Source organism: Nematolebias whitei, chromosome 7, assembly GCF_014905685.2.
Source record: "Nematolebias whitei isolate Nwh7 chromosome 7, NemWhi1, whole genome shotgun sequence".
Lineage (NCBI taxonomy): Eukaryota > Metazoa > Chordata > Actinopteri > Cyprinodontiformes > Rivulidae > Nematolebias > Nematolebias whitei.
In genome coordinates, this window is record NC_056504.1 from 44,312,094 (window position 1) to 44,331,553 (window position 19,460).

Consider the following 19,460-nt stretch of genomic DNA (forward strand, 5'->3'; position numbering starts at 1 on the left):
GGGGGGCATGCTGTATTGTAACTTGTTCAGCCTCTGATGTCGGGGTCGAGTTCATCCCGGAGTGTTGTCCCCCCCCCCCCCCCCCACCAACACATGACTGTACCCTAAAGGTGGGACGCACCAGAGGGTTGGGTGGCCGGACTGAGGTGGCCATCTTTATTCCAGATTTGAACATTTCCTCCCTTCATCGCTCCCCCCCTTGCTCTCCGTCGTCCCCTCTCTTCCCACAGGGTTAATTGAAGGGGAAATTGATAGTTCTGTGTGGTAATTGTGGCTTTGAGAATTCTCTGTCTCCCAGAGAGAGACGAGGGCAGCTGTAGCAAAGACCGACTAAATGTGTTGCAGGAGGAAAAAATATAGACAGAAAGATGGAAGAAAATTCAGAAAAAGACTGGAACCAGTTTTTTTTTTTTTTTTTTGGGGGGGGGGGGGGGGGGGGGTGTTGATTGGTTGATGAGGGAGCGGGCTGCCTGGCTGATGAACTGAGATTTCTGCCCAACCTTACCAGCCAGGCTCTTGTAATCATTCAATTCATTATCCAATCAGAGAGACTTGTCACACTGTTCTTATTCCTCACTGATTTTCCTTTTGACCCCCCCACCCATTCCCCCTTCACTCCTTCCAATCCTCCCATTCCTCCCCAAGGAGTCTGGGATGGACAGAAGAGTGGAGTGCACTGTATCTGTTCTGCTCTGCTGCTTGCTGGAAAAGCGAAAAAGACAAAGTTATACTCCACTGATGCCAATGGCTGTCTCCGTCTCCCCTTCAGGACGGGGGTGGGTGGGTGGGGGTGAGTGGCGGGGTGTTCTCTCCCAGGGGGCGTGGCTACGTAATTAGTCTTATTCCAGGAATAGAAAGCTATTTTTCGGAGGAGCACGTCAAGATCTGATATATCATTTTTTTTTTTAAGGCTGAACATTGATGAAGAATTAGGTGAAAGTTGCGTCCATCATGAAGATCTGATGAAATGCTGATGTTCGGCTCTCAGAACATCTGGATTCAATGAGACACAGGGAAGATGGTTCTGGGTGGACTTTCAGTGAACAGCAGGTCTTGCTTTGGCTCCTGGCTAGTTGTTTAGTCTCAGGTCATCCCAAGGCTGTCACCTAGGCAACGTTGTGCGTCTGTGTGTGTGTTATCTTTCTATTTATGTTTCATCACTGAATACTAAAATTTGTCAGTGTATTCCTTTCTCTTTTTGACTTTATCTTTGCCATTGATTCAGCTTTTCTCTGCCCTATTCTTCCCACCTCTCATGTAAACCCCCCCCCCCCCCCCAAGTGCACCTCCCCTCAGCACCCGGTTCTTTTCTCTTCCCCCTTTCCCCTCCTCCCCTCTCCGTTCGCTTTCTCTGTACGTTAATGAGAATGTGTTAACGAGAGAGAAAGATCCATTGGGTATGGCACAATTTATCAGAAAAGCAGAGGTTTGGAGGAAAAAGAGGAAGAAAAAAAGGCGGCAGGCCCTTCAAAGAAGTCCTATTCTTGTGGTTGTGAATGTTTGATGAGACAGTGAAAAGTTCCCCCCTCGAACGTCATGGTGTCTGAACAGAAAAGAACAGAACCGTTCTAATCACGGCTCGAACGAGAGAAAAAAAAAAAAGACTTCCAACCCGATTTAATTAACTGATAAGAAACGGCTTCAAATTAATTTTTCAAGGATGTTAGATTTTGATTAAGAAAGTCCTAAAAGAAATAGACGAATAATCAATTTTTTTAATCGACTTACCCAAATGGTAACTAGTTAATATGATAATTCCAGCAATTAGGGCAAATATTGTCAAGCAGCAGTTTCTATGCATCACGTTAAAAGAATTATAATATCTTTACATCTAATTATCATGATTTTTTTTTTTTTTTTTTGTATGGCTACCTCTCAATTTTACCAGTTCTGTTTTTCATCTGCCATTACACGGCTAATGAAATGAGAGCTGGAAAAAAGTAATAAGCTGAAACTTCAATAAGGTGGGGATTTTCAAAGGATGTTTAGGAAACGTAAAGAAGCGTTGTCCTAAATCACATTTTTTTTTGCTCGTTTTACATTTAAAGCTTAAATAAGATCTTTATATGAATGGTTTAAGTATTCAGTCACCAGATCAATCGGCCAAATCATTCCTCGTCTTTTGCATTTCCTTGTTTAAAGCTCAAATTGTAAATAAGCTCACTGAAAAGTTTGAAATCATGTGAACAAAACGAAATTGTGGAGATCAGATTTCTTTGCAAAAGGCTGTAAAATGCATGTGAGCGTGTGTGAGTTTGTGTGTGTGTGTTTTCCTAATTGGACAGGTTTTGTAAGTGAGAAGGGACCACAAAGACAGAGCCGGCTTGGGGTCCAGAGCTTTTGCACAGCATCAGAGAGATAAGGTTCTTAACTTCAAAGGAGGCTTACAGTCTGGACAAACCGAGCTCACATGCTACTATAACACACACACATGCACACACATCACATCCAGTGGCTCTTCAGCTTCTCATGAGATGAACATCCATCCCCTCTCACACGCCTCTCCCTTTCTGTATCCCTCGCTCCCTGCGCGCTGAACATCAGTGGAGCTGCGCGTTCAGAGGGAAATATTGACAAAGCATTTGGAGAGATGGAACAGCTCCTTTAATTATATGTCGCTCTTATGATGCAGTTTCTTCCCGGCTGCTCACACACACGCAGACCCACACCAGCTGATCAGCTGAATAGGTATTCCTGGCACAAACGCCTTGCAATGAGCGCACATATTCAATTAGCAAAACTCATTAGCAAAACTTGGCATTTGTTGTTGTTTTCCCCCCCTCCTCTTTGCTCAGAATTAATGGTTTTGATATGCTAATTAGCGGGTAATTTAATTTCAAAAGGCCTCAATTAACAGCCGCGTTGTGGACACGAGGAAGTTAAGCAGCATAATCTAATTTGCATTAGTAACGAGCAGGGAGTAATTAGTCTCTAATTAGCCACTTCAGACAGCACTTGTGTTTACTTTCCTAATGAAGTGGAGGGGCTCGCTTTTTATACGGGGGAGCTTGCGTGGGTACGTGCCAGTGTGTTTATGAGAGGGCATGTGTGTGCCGTGCATGGCTGGTACAAATGGGGGGGGGGGGGGGTCTGGCATCAGCATTAAAGTGGCATATGGCTTACAGTTTGGCTCAAGTTACACACGTTCACACAAAGTAACACTTTCAGACACAAGAACACACACAAGGGTCAAACCCTGCTGTCTCGTGCATTGGACACACACACACACACACACACAGTACCGGTAGTTTACAATCTATTGAAGCATCTCCATGAGCTCGTTTACACACTCCACAAGGGATTGGTTGTGTGTGTTTGAGGCGTTTTATCTCGATACTCTTTCCCCTGGTAGACTTATTTTTATTTTTTTATTCTGTGCTGCAACAGCGTGCAACGTTTTATTTTGTTTTCGAATTTGTATGTTCACCCACTAGCTGTGGTTTATCAAAAGTATTACCCAATGTATTAACTAGAGCTATTGTTGCCGGCCGTTTAATGCGAGGATTCTTTTTTCCTTGCTTTTTTGAAACACGTTTTTTTTTTCCCTTCATTTGCATCTTTTTTTTTTAAAAGTCAAGTCTTTTGAACAATTTTAGAAAGAACAACTGAACAGTCTTAACTTTTCCATTCATGTCTGCTTTAAAAAATATGGGCTTTCTTCTAGATTTTTTTTGTAAGGGAAGACGGGGTGGAAGGGTTTAGGAGGAGGAGGGACATGCAGCTGCCCTATTAGCCCAAATCTGTTGTTCAGAGGAGGTGGGAGGAGCAAAACCACTGAATATCCACAAAGGAGTGCACACAGTTTTTTTTATATCCCTGCTTCATGCGTGCAGAAGGTGATGTTCTCAGATTATGCCACAAATTATAGCATGTTTAACCCCTAACACCTCTTCAGGTGGAGTCTTGTTTTTTTTACCCATAATGCAGTGCATACAGGAGAGAAGTAACCGTAGGGACCCCATCAACTGACAGCTTCTCTGATGGAAGGTGTTTTCTGAGGACGCCTCCCCTCCACCTACCCTGGGTGTAATAATAAGAAAGGTCACCAAGCTGGGTGACTTCCTGTAGCAAAGAGTGGGGTCAAAGTGCACGCTGGCAGAAGTGGACGAGACCGGGAACACACACATGCACACATTGTGGACAGACACCAACTCATTGTGGAGAACTTGTGTGATTTACACACACCAAGACCAAAAGCTTGAAATAATTCAATACATTTAAAGAAATGAAGACGCGGCGGTGATTATGAGCCTCTTTTTGAGGTTGACCTCCGCTCACTTCTGCACGCGCCTCGATTTATAGACGCAAACATCGACGGATGTGCACATATACACTCGTATGTACAGATTCATAAATAGGCAACTAATTTACAAATGAGTTGACCTGTGCTTTGGCCTTGCTCTCAGATAGGCTCACCCCCCACCCCCCACCCCAGCCAGGATGCATAAATCACAATGAACATGCATATGCATGAGCATCTGAGGAGGCAGGGTAAGTGTGTGTCTGCCTGTGTGTGTGGACGTGTGTGAAAACCAGCCAGCAGCAGTGTTTGTATCGATCACCGAGGCTTAGTTAAGTGCCTTTTATTTCACTGAGCTGAAGTCAAGGACCATGGACAGGCCTCTCTCTGGTGTGTGTGTGTTTTGCCTCTGAATGAAGAGAAAGCATGAAAAAAAAAGATAAGAAAGAACTCCTTAACTTTTATTTTTCCCCGTTTTTTTAGTGCCAACCCGGGAGGACACATCACACTTATGGAACAGAGATGACGTCACTCATCTTGTGTGTCTCTCTCGCTCTCTGGAAGAAGTGGTTTTGGTGTTGGACCATTGCCTGATGCATGCATGTGTGTGTGTGTGTGTGTGCATGATGTGAGCTGCTTTAACCTCCTCTTGTTTTATGGACTCATACATGGCTCTGGATCTCACTGCTGCTAAATTAATTTACACACGGCTCACATATGCTTGCCAAATCTTCCTCTCCTCCTTCCTCCTCCTCCTCCCTCCCTCTCGCCTCCTCTCTGAAGACAGAGCAGAAATTGCCTTGTGAGGTAAATAAATTACTTCCATCGATTGCCGTAGTTGTAGAGTGACTTTATCGCAGTTTGACTTGTCCTGATACCGATCAGCGAGTGACAGGGCTGTTTTTATAATGTGCTGCTATTTCTGTGTGTTAAAACGAGGCTTTTGTGTGTCAGGGTGTGCGTTTACCGCAGAAGGAGAATCAGAGTTTAATCTAAGTGATGGGTATCTCTGTATAATAAAAGTTTCTGGTGAGGTGCTGTACTGGGCAGAAGCTGTGCATCTAATTGTTACAGGCCGCTGCATGCATTTTGAACAGCAGATACATTTGTCTTGAATTATTAGAGCAGCCCACCCAGTGTCCATGTAGGTTGTTGCGCTGGTCACTGATAGTGAAAGGAGCCATGCACTGATGCTATCTTAACTCAACTAATTCTGCTACCTGCCTCCGATAAGTTTTATCTGCATAGCTGTTATGAGCATTCATTTTACATCATTTTCAAAGGTTAAAAGGCCACCAAATACCTGTGTGTGTGTGTGTGTGTGTGTGCAGTGTGGGCCACATGTTGTTTCAATAGTCATACTAATGTTACTGCAAAGGCAAAAGGAGCCATCGTTACAAACACAGTTTGGAAAAAAGAGCTCTCGTCTGTTTAAAACAGTGGATGAACTGAAGGAACGGATAAACAAGAGGAAAACAATAAAAGTATAAATGTACTTTTTTGATTTTAATCCTTGTTTCAGCATTGGATCTTTCTTGTTTTTTCCCAATTAGCCATTTTTGCTCCAAAGCAACATTACTTTCTCGAGTTCTCGTTTTCGTTTAAGTTCGTTTCCCATTAGCGTAAATAAATACCATTTATTTCTTCCTCTGTGTTTTTGCTCTCACTCACTCGTCTAAAAGAAAAAGAAGACAAGATGAAAATTGTAATCTACAAACTACAAAAGCTCCGAAGCAAGCAAATATCTTTGATTTACTTTTGAATATTAAATCCTTTGTTTTATTCTGACAGTCTGTCTGTCATCTACTTTTTAAGTTAAATATCAGCTGATTGGTTCAACGAATGGGTATTATGGTGGCAGGGACAAACTGCATAAAGCTAAAAAAAAACAAAGCTATTAAAAATTTAAAAAAAAAAAATTCAGAAATGCAAAAATTAAAGTTAATTGCATTTAAATTCATGTAAAAACACAATCTCGATCATAGTTTAAAAGGACATGTCCTATTTTTTTTATTTATTTTTAGGTTTTGCGTAACTTGTGCTGCATTGTTAATGAACAAAAGAGGCCTTTTGACTTTGCCCTATATACATTTTAGCCTCAGGAGGGCAGGTAAAATGTTAATTCTCTGCTAAGTTAGGGGATAAAAAAAACAAAAAAGTAATTTAAATTTAAAAATATGTTTGAGCTGAAATAGTTGCATGTGGAAGTTGTTCTAATTGGAGCGAATTGCTGACTAGATAAACAGACGTCTGATGCTGAAGCAGGAGTGTGCACTTTGGGGGGGGGTCTTTTCCTATCTGTAGTCTGTTTAAAAATTAAACTTCTAAGCAGCTTCAAACAGAGAAAAGGGGGAAAATATTAATATACAGCGAGAGAAGACTAATCACAGATCTGTGGGTTTTGTTGTAATTTCTCAGTTGTACTTCACTGCGACAAAAAAACATTTAACATCTTTAACTCTTCAGCCGCTCCGAAACACTTGGCGCACACACACGGAAACCAGATTTTTAATACCGCTGCTTCTGTATTCTAATCCTGACGCTGCTTGAAATATAATTCTTTCCTCTACTTTAAATTGTGGATGTGAAATTGCATTAAAAGCAGGGGTGTGTGGGCATAAAAGCAGGGATGTTAAATGGACATATGAATGCAGGGGTGAATCCTAACCTATTAAGTACTTTCCTTATTATTTCTGAAAGTGGAGTGTGGTAATTAGTTTGGTAGAAATCCTATAGCGGGGTGGAGGTATGGGTCTCAATAGTTGAGCCAAATTAATTTCTTATGTCACCTTGAGCATACGTTCCTCTTAATAGGTTTAATTTATTTCACAGTGATTATCTCCTTTTTCTTCCTTTAACCACTTGACTGTGATGTGCATATTCAAAGCCAAATCCACTTCAACTTTCTGTGCGCATGAATGGTATATTCATATCTAAATATGATATATCTGCACAGCGTCATTACAGCGCGGCGGCTGGCGCTCTGTGATCTAAGCGATGGCGCTGTGCCTTTTCTTTTTCCCAGGGGTCCGTGCTGCTGTGGCCCAGTTGTCATGTGATCCGTGAGCGTCTGGCTAAGAGCTCTGTTTTTCTCAGCAGTCACTCCAAGTCGTTTGAGTCCTAAAAGTTAACAGTCATGCTTGATGTTAAATCCATCAAAAAAAAAAAAAAAAAAACCCTTCAAGTGCCACGAGGTTGCTTTAATAATCTCCCCTGTGTGTTTGTGTGTGCGTGTGTTGGGATTATGGTGGGCCATGGGAAAGTGGCATACCTATGTGGATTAAAATGATCCCATGAACACTTTTCGTGAGACACATTTGAGTTTCTTGTAAAATTAGGCACATCCACTTAATGTAACACATCTAAAGCCACTGTGACCTGAGTAAAATTTCAGGTTATGTCGGCCTGTGTGTGTATGTGTGTGTGTCGTGCACCGCCTCAATGTGCATTGCTCATTTTTGATCTAGCAACGAATCTCTCCGGTTGCCCTGTCTGGTTTCAACTTGCACTGGTAAATTACACCCAATCACTAAAATTACATCCTATGGACGCTCCCACTCCTCTGCGTGTGCGTGTGTGCGTGCGTGCATGAGCGTCTCGGTCGTTGACGTCATCTCCCAGAGCTGTTCCCCATGTCAAGTTTGATTAGACTGAATGAAATCCAACTATTTTTGTGTTTTCGTCATTTAGGGGAAGTAAAATGGAAATGCAGCTGTTTTGAGTGTGCGTGCGCGTCTGTTTGTGTGTCGGAGGAAATTGCTTTGCGGTGTGTGGCGGTGAGTGCGTAAGACTGGTTGTCAGCTGGTGACTACTAGAGATGCAGGTCTCGGTTTTCTTTTGAACCAGTATGGAAAGCTTGAAGGGACAAAACTCAGATGGAGCGTCTGCAGCCAGATGTCAGTTATTGTTGGACTAAGAACATGGCAGCGACTCCAGTTGGCCATTATAAGCGCGCGTGTGTGTGTATGTGTGTGTGCAATCTGACTCCTCTGTGATAGATTTTAAACAATCTTCATTTCAGGCTTTGCTCTCCTGTTTTTATTACTCCTGGCACCTGCAGTGTTTTTCAGAGCTCTGTCTCTCTTCTTCAGGTTTTTCAGCATTTTGGAAACGTAAACAGTTTTAAAATACATCCAGATGTTACCAGCTGGGCTTCGCCACCACAAACACCGGGGCAAGGAGCGTGCATGCACGTGTGTGCGTGGACCTCAAAGACTCCTTCTTCAACAGTTCACTCTCAGATAGGGCCTAACTTTGTCGCGTTTTTGCTGCACTTTTGTACTTTAAGCAAACGTGGTGTGTGAGTTTGATGCTTCGTCGATGCAGATTATGAATTGTTTCAAGACTTTTTATTTTTTAATCCAAAAAGGCCAGAAGTGATGTAGTGTGACAAAAAAGGCAGATTCATAAAGCCATTGACTTCATGGATGTCATAAAATGTGCATTTTAGTGTCACCCTGCTGATTCACACAATCACATGCACCAACAGGAGCTTCTTCTAGCAGAAAAAATCAGACTCTAACATCAATAGTGTTAATGTTTGTTTATAAAATGTCTTTTGCTACACACACACACACACACTCAGACACACACAATTACCTGTTTGACACAATCCTAATTAGCAGATGCCCTCAAATTTTCCATCATGACAATTTACGTGTCCCCATGCAGAACAGGTAAACACACTTAAATGTCAGCATCGTGCTGTTTCAGATGTTTCATCATATTGTATATTTTTGTGTTTTATGAGCAAGAGTGTGTGCTAAGTGTGTGTGTGTGTTCATGCGCCATGGCCATGCTGAAACCTCGCTCCTCAGGGAGTAATTACAGAAGAGGTTTCCTGGCCGTTTTCTCTCATTAGTGTGAATATGGAAGGGATGTCGTGGAAGCTTGGTTTGCACAAGCAGCGCACACACAAAAACACACACCAAGAGGTTCTGAGCAGATGTCCTCACGTGTGTTCTGCTGAGGTTGATGACCCAACCTTGGTCTGGATGAACAAGATGCAGGTCTTTTGCCGCAAGTCTATTTCAGCCATTGCTCCTCGCTGTATGTTTTTCATGTGTTTGTGTGTTTTCTTTTGTTCTGCAGCATCTGGCCCGAACCGGCCCTTCAATTCAGGCCATTTTGTTTAGGTTTCCCCTTGCAAACACACCATTAGGCCTGCCCTCTGTACTCAGGACTATTCTTGGCTCTGTCCTCAGTTTAGCTCAGGCCTGCTGCCTGGCTCACTGGAGGTCCCTTCAGGCAAACCTCAGTCCCACCAAAATCCTGGAAGACTTGAACCACAGTACACCGCCCAGCTACCGCAGTGCAACTGTAGCAGCTTCAACTGGGCTTGCCCCACAGCAGGCCTTAAATGTCAGCTGGAGGGCTTTGGGTTTCCTTCAGCCTGATGCAACAAATCCAACTTCTGCAAACAAACAGGGACAGCAAGAATAAGACCCTGGTCTTTATGACCAGCGCTTGGCCAATAAGGATTTGGCAACAAGAGATGAAAAGTACAGGAAAGAAAGGACAGAGTCAGCAGAGAGTGAGAAAAAGAGAAAAAAGAACAACAAAGGAGGTTAAGACAAAAGCAGCATTGTATCATTGAAATGGCTCGCTATTTGAAAGCCTTAAAAGTCCTCCAGAGAACCAGGTCATAAAGCCCGTGGATGGGTTTGGCAGGCAAGTCAAGAGTCAGACAGGCCTGGCAGTCGAGCCCGCAAAGCTTCCAGTAACAGGAGATGTAAAAATCAATTTACCGTGAAAAAAGTAAACAATCTGAAATGACAAATATGCAGGTTCTTTCCATCGCTTTTTTCCTCCCATCCCTTTCTATTACCAGTGTTATTACAGAAGACAAATGCCGGAAAATGACTAGTCAAGAGTCATGTAATGAAGAATCCCAGCACTGTGCAGTGAGAGGCTGAGAGAGACTTTCCCTCGTTTGGTTTTTACAACTTCAAACAGTTGAGCTCACTTCTGCAGTCACTAGTTGAAATAAACGGACGGTGTTAGTGCCATTTCTGATTAAAGAGGAGGAGGTCGATACAAACGTGTGGATGGAGAAACAGCCGAGAGATGAGGAAGGTAACAAAAAGGGAGAGGATGTGGGGGTTTATGTGAATCCTCGGGGTCCTGTTTGGTGGTTAGGGGCCCTCGGGGGCCTCAGCGGAGGCCTCCATTAGCGGAACGATCTGAGCCCGGGGGAGCTGGTACAGTTGCGAGCCTACCACGCAGGGGCCGGTCTGTTTAGCAGTAGTTTGTCTCCATTTCCTCGTGACATTGATCCGGTGTTGAGCCGCAGCCGTGGGGAAGCTCTTTGCAGCTGAATAGGGCCAAGCAGCGGCGTATCGATAAAGCAGAGCAGACCAGCGGAGAGCCCTGCACCCTGATGGTCATTTAGTTAAGACAGACAGATCTGGTTCGATACGTGCACCCCACAGCTGCCCTGTGGCACATTAAATCGGTCCGTGTGTCTGTGCACGACAGCGCCTCTTAGAATTTAATCCTCTTTGCCTTTGCTGCTTGTTCTTCTCAGATGAACAGATTCGCTGTGACTGGCTGGGAAATAAATGAAAAGTGGGCAAAAGAACCAGTGAGAAAATAAATATGTTTCCCAGGCCCAAAATATGCCCCCACCCCCCACCTGTTAACTCTTAAGTTCTGCTTACATCAAATCATTGAGTGCTTAACATCAGCAAGTAAAATAAAAAAGTTGGGGACAAGGCGAGGAATCATGGCTGACCGTGCTGAAAATGCCCATCAAAACAGTGGTGTAGTCTACATTTTTGTACTGGTTATACTGTGTTAAGAAACCAATGTACACCGGTTAGTACTTTGTACAATGTAGTCGTCAATTTATTGTGATTTTTAAGCATATTGAACATTTACAAATTTCTCTGATGCCTATGTTTGAATAAATGTACAACAAACTTTGTACAACAGTTAGCTTTGTATTAAAAACATGTAAAATTTATAAAACGGTATCAAAGCAAAACACGTTCAAGTATTAAGTACACAATTTTACAATAATTCACTGGATAAACAAATGTAATAAACAAGCGCTGCATACAGATAGATTGTTACGTAAGTGTTTAACTTCCGTTTAACATATAAATGACACGTGCCTAATGATATGTCATGTATCATTGGGCACTTTTAAGTGGGTATACTGAAATTCTTGAGCTTTTCTAGTGGGCGTACTCCGTATGTCCGCGTATCACATAGACTACGCCACTGCATCAAAGTGCTGCCTTCGTTACTGTGAAACAGCGTTTTATAGGTCTCTACTTCAGAAAGTGTATGTTTTGCGGTTGTTGTGTTTGTACAGCATCAGTCGCTGAGCGCTCACAAACAAAACAGCTTGAATCCTCCGTGCTAAAGCCATCAATTCGTAATGAGGTAATGACATGTTAACGTACTCGCAGCAGCAGCAGCTCTGTTTACAAATGAAGGCAAACCACAAACAAGACCCAGACATGCTGAGCCCTTTGGCTCCCCCCACCTCCCCCATCTCTAACTTTGCATTTGTGTGTTTGCCAGATCCTTGCGAGACTAACAGGTGGACAACATCTTGATAGTGTGTGCGTCTCTGTCTGACAGACGTGCACGTCCAGGCACTATATGACTGTATATCTATCAGACATATGTCTGCAAAGCAGATTCCCTAATAAGAGAAGAATGTTGTTCGTGGAATTCCAAGTTTTTCCACTGGAATCGTACATTCATCCAGTCTGTTTCCTGCCCTGAGGTCTTCCTCTCAGCATGAGGAGACCAGGAGAGGGAACCCTCTGTCTCCTGCTCCTCCCATTGACCCTGTCCCCTCCCCGGCCACATCCTTTCTCGCATCCATTTTCTCACTTTTTCCTTCCCTGCTTTTATCAGTCTGCGAAAGTCAACGTGGTCTGTTGGAATCTGTCTTTTCCCTCTGCTGGATTGAGTTATTCTGCCTCTGGAGTGACACAATCACATGACTCACAAAGTGTGTCACACCAGTCTGGGCCCCATTGGGAAGGAAATGATGATGGATTAGAAGGAAAAGTGTCTTTCTCGGACTGGTACAGGAAACACACACACACACACACACATGCACTCGTACTGTTGAAAAACAGTACAGAAGTAATCTGTGGTTCGTTAAAAGCTGATTTCTTAGTTTGACTGCAGAGCAACTTTAAACAAACCAAGACAGAAGTTTAAAATTAACATTCAAATACTTTAACCTTGAAATCTCCCCTTGCCAAGGCTCCAGCTCCCTCTTTTTTTTCATCTGTTAAATGTTTGAGTGTTTGATAGTTTGAGGTCTATAGCAGAACCCGCTCGGGAATTAATGTCATTCATATGCCCTGCGGAAATTACTTTTGAAATGCATATAATCTAAAACATGCAAATGAGGCTGACTTTGTGCACTCTGTTTAATATGAATTATCATTTTGTGAATACCTATTATTACTGCGTACATTTCTCCAATTATATTGTTCTTTTCTTGTGTGTCACTTTTGCATGGGGATGCACACGTGCACATCGGGAGCACCCGGAGCGAGCATGTGCACATGCTCCGTCACATGCGTGCAAGCGCGCGCGCACACACAGAAACGTCTTTCTAATGGGTGTGTTTTAATGAGGGGTAATAAGGATGGTAATGATTCAGTCTCTCTTCCTTTATCCCTGCGCCTGAAACACAGCCCTTTGTTTACATAAAGTCAATAAGAATAGTTCATTTAAATAATAAAAAATTTAACTATACATAGCAACATCTTGCAGATGCGGCACAAATCTCCCACTAAACAAGTCCTTTAACTGCAAATAAAAATACAAAAGGCGGGAAATACAAGTGTTGCTCATCCAATTTTTATCGGCAAACTGAAATATTGATGCATTTTAAAAGTGAACACTCCGTGTTTAGTTTGTCTCTTCCTTTTTTGTTCTGCTGAAAGAACTCTGTTATTAATGTCCTTGTCCAAAAGCCAGACATTTCCTTTTTGCTGTTTTCTCCTAAATTGAACCGAAGGCATCTCTTTTTCAAACGCATTACCCTATTAATTTATTTATACTACACCATAAATTATTCTATTAATATTAGCACGCTCCAAATTAGAATGAACTCTAACTCTCAATGTTCCTTCCATGTCTATTAATTAGTGGGCTTGTCACTATAACAAAGATTTTTCTTTCTCTGATAAATTATAAAAGAGACATTTTTTAATACAATGAGAACTGCCTGAGAAATTATGAATATTTTAGTTGTGGCCTTTAAGACAAAAGTAAGGATAAAGGAGCAAAAAGACACCCAAAAACTAACAGTAATTTGGAAATATGCTGTCGCTGGTGCGGAGCAGTGTTGATTTTTATTTTGCTTTAAAAACTAAAATAAAAAGTCGCAGTCTGTGCGTTCATCCTTACACACCACGCAGGAACATCATCGTGTTTTAGCACTTTTGGATAGAAAACCAGTTAATTACCTTCGGAAACAGCGTGGACCAAGTTCAAAAGTACTAAAATTCAATTAATTTGACAACTGGACATGCTATCATTCTCTCTACATGTCTCCTTTAAAGTCTGTCCTGTTTTTTTTTAAATATTTTTTTACTGTGGACGTATTCAATTATATTTGATTAAACCCGCTCTGATCCAATCTATTAATTAACTAGGAAATGCAAAGTGCCCTACTTGAAAGCCGATGTATAAAATTATATCATGTCCACTTTGATATTTATTTATTTTATTTTTCTAACAACACTATTTAAAAACTATCCATTGTAACCCTTTCTTATTGTATGCTGCTGTTGCTCATTTTCAAGTAATATTAAATCAGCTCGTTTTATCTGTCTTGTTCTATAAATTTGATCATAAATGGAATTATTTCTCCGCCAGAGGCTACTGTGGCACATTTACCTTCTTATAGACTTCATACACCTTTTCTGTCTCTTCCTCAGTTCTGTCCTTTATTAAAATATAATTTGTCCCGTGTAATTAAATTTAAGGACTTGGCGATGCGTTCAGGGGCAATAGAAGGAATGTGTCCAATATTAACAGAAGGGTATTATACTTCGCTTCACCTGCGCTCACATGCACATGCAAGTCTTCCATCCCACGTGAAAGAAACTTGTAATTGTGTTTGAGTTTGCAGATTCATGACTTCTAGCGTTCAGGGCTAATTCTAAATAGATCACAACCCCCCTCCCACCTTGCATCATTTGCATGTCGCTCAAACCCAAAAATTAAATCTTGGTGCGCTCATTTGGACTGAATTCTTCTTTTTTGTTCATGTCATTTGTCCATTTCCCCACTGGCCCTTTTATTTTGTGTTTTCCTCAAATTTTTCCTTCCTCTCTCTGCCTTTCTTTCCACCTCTCTGCCCCCACCCACCTTCACAGTGAAGGTCATTCTAATAAAGAGCTCTCGTAGGACTGAGCTGCTAATTGCTCTGAGGCTCTCCGGCTGGTTTCAGATCCAAATAAAGACACATTGCCTTTTTTCAATTGCTCCTCTCCTCCCTGCCCTGCATTCTTCTTCACCTCTGTCCCTCTATTTTAAATACAATCTGAGCAATATTCATATGGTTACCTCTCAGGGTAAAGAGAAGGCAGAGGAAAACAGCACATTTTCTACATTAAATAGGATAGTTTGGATAATTTGAGAAAAGCTTTATATGGAAAGATTACACTGTTTTTAATCAGACCTATTGTAAATAGCTCCTTGGATTACCTCAGTTTAGAGAAACTGTTTCTCTTTGACCTGATTGAGTGTGGCCAATATCAAATTTAACTGGTGCCTTCTTATTTTCAGTCTCCAAATATATATATATATATAAAAATAAGACTATTTTATAGGCATTTACAGCAGCATCCGTTTTGTATTCCTCATCTTTGGTTGGAATCTATCATTCTGCATCTTGGGTTAGTTCATCAGTATCCTCAGAATTACCTTCTTTGTTTCCCAAACTGAGGTTATCTCAAAGCTATCTACAACAGATAAGATATTAATTGTTCGCAACCTTTCCACGGCGCTCCACTGCAAATAACCGAGCTATCCCTTTAAGAATGTTTGACCCGTGATTTTAGGCCCAGATAAATGAGGTGTGCATGAAGTCTGCTCCTTCTACAAATATTTGTGTGTATCTTTGTATCAGTCTCCAGTAATTTTAACCGACGGCGCTGCAGTCTGCAGGCTGGTAAATCACTTACTGCAGTCTAAAAGAAAGGGGGTCGGGGTGAAGGCAGGAGTGTGTGTTTGCCCCGGTCATACACACATATGCGGCGATCTCACCGGTGCGGAATGCGCTGTGTGTTTACCTATGGCTCCAAAACCCACCTGACCGAGAGAGGCTAATCTTTATGGGCTCTGTAAACAGGGACTTTGTCTTCAAAGAGCTGCATGCAGACCAGCAGGCTCACAATTCACACATGGGAGAACAAATAGAGATAAATGCCAAAGATGAGGCAATTGATGGGAGGGGGCACATATAGGTGATGTTATAGTACAGAAATAAAACATTAATTTCTCTTATCATGAGCTCCACTTTCTGCACTTCCAAATGCTTTGCTAGCTTCACACTGGAGGTTCGACCTGAAGGTCAAAGGTGCTTACTTCTCCATCTAGTTCAGGGGGCTGCAACCTGCGGCTCTGGGGCCACATGTGGCTCTTTGGTTCTTGGTCTGCGGCTCCTTGAAGCTATGACTGAACATAATGCAAAATGTAAAGTCATTGTTTTTTATACCCACAGTAAATAGAAATGGCAAGTTTTAGAAGTTTTTCTGCAAATGTTTAAATGAAATTAGAGAAAATAAAGACGATTAGCTTTAGCTAGTTCATTTACACAACATCCGGCCTTAAAGTGGAATTGTTCTCTCAAATCCACCAGAAATTCTTTAGAATACCTTTAGGACAAGTTGCCTAGAAGAAATATGGTGAATAAAAGACAAACAGACAGACCAATTAAAGTAAATGCAAAAGTTGTTTTGCAATTAAAAATATTATAAGTCCCATTGACATCCATCCATTATATTTTACCTGCTTCTTCCATTTTGGGTCACGGGGGTCACCGGTGCCCATGTCCAGCAATCACTGTGCGAGGGGCGGGGGACACCCTGGACGGGTCTCAAGTCCATCACAGGGCCACATAGAGACAAACAACCATTCAGTCTCTCACTCACACCTAGGGACAATTTAGAGTTACCAATCAGCCTAACATGCATGTTTTTGGTCTGTGGGAGGAAACCGGAGTACCCGGAGAAAACCCACGCATGCACGGAGAGAACATACAAACTCCACCCCAAAAGGCCCCCGGACCAGGATTTGAACCAGGGACCTGCTTGCTGAGAGGCAGCAGCTCTACCAGTTGCGCCACCGTGCTGCCCTCACATTGACATATCCGACAAAATGGCCTAAAATTAACACACTTTAAATGTATGATTTATTACTTTAAAGTGAGATTATTATTTTTTTAATTAAAAGGAAGACTCAAAAACCTGCAGATTTCAGAGTTAAATTTTATTTAGTAAAATTGGTATGCATTTTTTCCCCTTATTTGCATGAATTTTGACTTTTCTTTAGCCCTAAAAGGTAAACATATTAAATGTTAAAATTTATTACATAACTTTGTTTTATAATGTCACCCCCAATGGCAGGAAGAAAAAAAAAAAAAAATTCAAATTTGAAGTGGCCCATGAGCCACGAGTTGACGATCACTGCTGTAGCAGGTTTTGCGACTCTAGACACGTTTTGTTTTGTAAGTGAAGGGTAGAAATAGCTCTTTGGATCCAAAAGGATGCAGACCCTCCATCTAGTTAGTTGATGCTCTTTAACGCCAGCCAGGCAGCCAACCAGTTGAAGACTATCTGTCTTTGGGATGACTGAGCTCACCTGTTAGCTCTGGAGTCAGGCCAGGGCAGGCGCAGACATCCAGCATTAGCCGCTTGCTGTTAGCCAACCTGTTAGCGATGGCGTGCAGCCAAAGAGCCTGGAGTGGTGCCGTTAGCTGCGAGCTTTAGCTCAAAGTCAACCTGAGTGATCCACGGTCTGCTTTTCTGCTGCTAACAGAACTTCCTCATAGAAACAGGCGCAGAACTCAGCCAGGAAATGATGGGGCAAGATGTTCTTTGGGGTTCTCTTTCTTTGTTTTCACATTTCCTCATTTGCTTTTTTTCACGTTAATACATAAACATCACTTCCAGCTCTCCTTCTTTTCTGTTCTCCCCTTTGCATGAATGGTTTGTGAAGATATCTAAAACAAACAGACGTACTCAAATGTTCGATAGACTTTCGGGTCATTTTTATAATTTAACAAGGCTCACGTTGTTTCTGATGCCTTCACGACCAGATCCTTATCCTGAAATATGTTAAAATTTACATTGTAATTGTGATCAAGCCAAATATGCAATAGGCTCACAGTACTGCAGTTATAGGAGATTGCCTTTGAAAATGAATGAAGTGTTTGGGACTCATTCATTTAATTACATTTGGAATGTTTTGAGCAACTCCTCTCGACATGTATTGGCAGACACGAGGTAATCTCATTAGCTAAATTGTTTTAATTATCTGCTTGCGTGGAAAAGTACAGCGAAAGGTTGCGAGGGAAGACTACAGGAGTGTCAGAGAACTTTAAAAGTGGGATTATACAGGAATGGCCTGTTTTTCTAGTAGTTCATAGTGCATTTATATAATTATTAATAATGCTAATATTGCAACCCAGATTTTATTTTTGTTTTTATATTTTGCACATGAAGGCAATTGTTTAATGGTTTTTATGTAAACTTAAGAGAAGATTAGATAGGTAGTTGGGTTTTGTTCTGGGGTTTGGGGTTAAATCAGATTCCCTCAGGGCTAATGTCAGAGTTTATTTAGCAGGGGGATCTTTGCCAGATTGCAGAGCAGCAGCGTGAACATTTGGGTGCGTAACTTGTCTTTTCTAAACCGTGATCTTGCCTTTGCATGTCAGCGTTCATGTCGCGGTCAAAGCTTAAATATAGAGCAGAGCAGCTGAGACGCTCTCTGATGCTTTCAGGTGAGCTGCTCCGCTGACAGTAAATAGGTTGTTGTGTGAACAAAATGACAGCAGCCACAATTACTTTTTAACTATACGTGATTGGCAGTTATATTTCAATAAAAGCCCTATCATATACATCAGCCAACTAAATACTTCAGGAATTCACAAACTGACTCAGTGTCAACAGACGCTCCTCAAACCTCTGCCTCCTGATTACAAAACAGGTCAGAGCTCCTGCCTCTCTGATACTCTGCCTCTAGAAGAGTGTTTCTCTTGTTCACAAATATTGATTGAACTATCAGGGATCATAGGAATCAACCTACGTGGATTCTATTTCAGGGTGAAGACTTTAATGTTTTCCAGGGCTGAACCTGCCACTATAACCAGAGGGAGAAAGTCAGCAAGCGGAGTGCAGCAGAGATAATTCAATAGTCAGATTAAAGTAGATGGATGATGGAGTGTAGATACTGGTACAGACATTTTTTCCTTGAACCCCTCCCCCCCTTTCTCCCTCCCTCTCCCTCCCAGCCTTATTCCTTCAGTTCTTTGCCTAATAAGCAGCGTTCCTGTGAGCTGATGCAAGGCGGAGGAAACAGAACAGGCGTTCTGGGACTGCTGGAAATATTCCCACATGAGGCATAACACGATAAAGACTTATTATCTCACTAAGCTGCTGTAAACACAGTTGCACACATAAATACACGCTGTACACAACTGGCTTCCCTCCTCCACCACCTTTTTCACACACAAAATGGGTCTGGCTTGTGTGCCTTTTTTTTTTTTTTTTTTTTTGACGAGCCAGTGACCAGGAGGAATCCGACAGAGCCAATCCCTCGGACAAAGCCGGGAGTCAGCCCACAGTGAAGCCCACTCGCCGAGCTTTGTAGATCAGCTCGTCTGAACTCCAAAACGCACACAGAGAGGAGTGCATGGGAAGGAACAGTTCGGATTTTTTTTTTTGGGTGCTAAAATTTTCGGGAACTTCTGAACGAGCAACGTGTCTTAACAGGGCTCATCCTAATTCTCTTCTCCACTCATCAATCACAGCCGACACACACATAAACACATGCAGACAGCGTTTGCAGTCAGCTAATCTATTATAGTACAAAGGTAGATGTCAGTCTCACACACACACACACACACACACTCGCACACACATATACCATAGTCATCAGAAAACATGTTGGGTCCCATTTCCCTTCTCTTCACTATGCCAATTAAAAGGCAAAGGAGGCCTTTTATTTCCCT

At 42.1% G+C, this 19,460-nt stretch overlaps 2 protein-coding genes and 1 long non-coding RNA gene across 4 annotated transcripts in view; 1 reads left to right on the plus strand and 2 right to left on the minus strand.

Annotated features, from left to right (window-relative positions):
* Positions 1-19,460, minus strand: part of LOC119411943 (serine/threonine-protein phosphatase 6 regulatory ankyrin repeat subunit C-like) — a 1,101,338-nt gene that overhangs the window by 930,536 nt on the left and 151,342 nt on the right. The gene's annotated exons all lie outside the window — the stretch shown is intronic.
* Positions 1-19,460, plus strand: part of foxp4 (forkhead box P4) — a 104,619-nt gene that overhangs the window by 8,943 nt on the left and 76,216 nt on the right. The gene's annotated exons all lie outside the window — the stretch shown is intronic.
* On the minus strand, positions 3,221-12,314 carry LOC119411981. Its single transcript, XR_005186917.1, has 3 exons — positions 12,299-12,314; positions 7,675-7,677; positions 3,221-3,289 (listed from the first exon to the last, which is right to left on the minus strand). It is a non-coding gene; the product is annotated as an uncharacterized LOC119411981 (long non-coding RNA).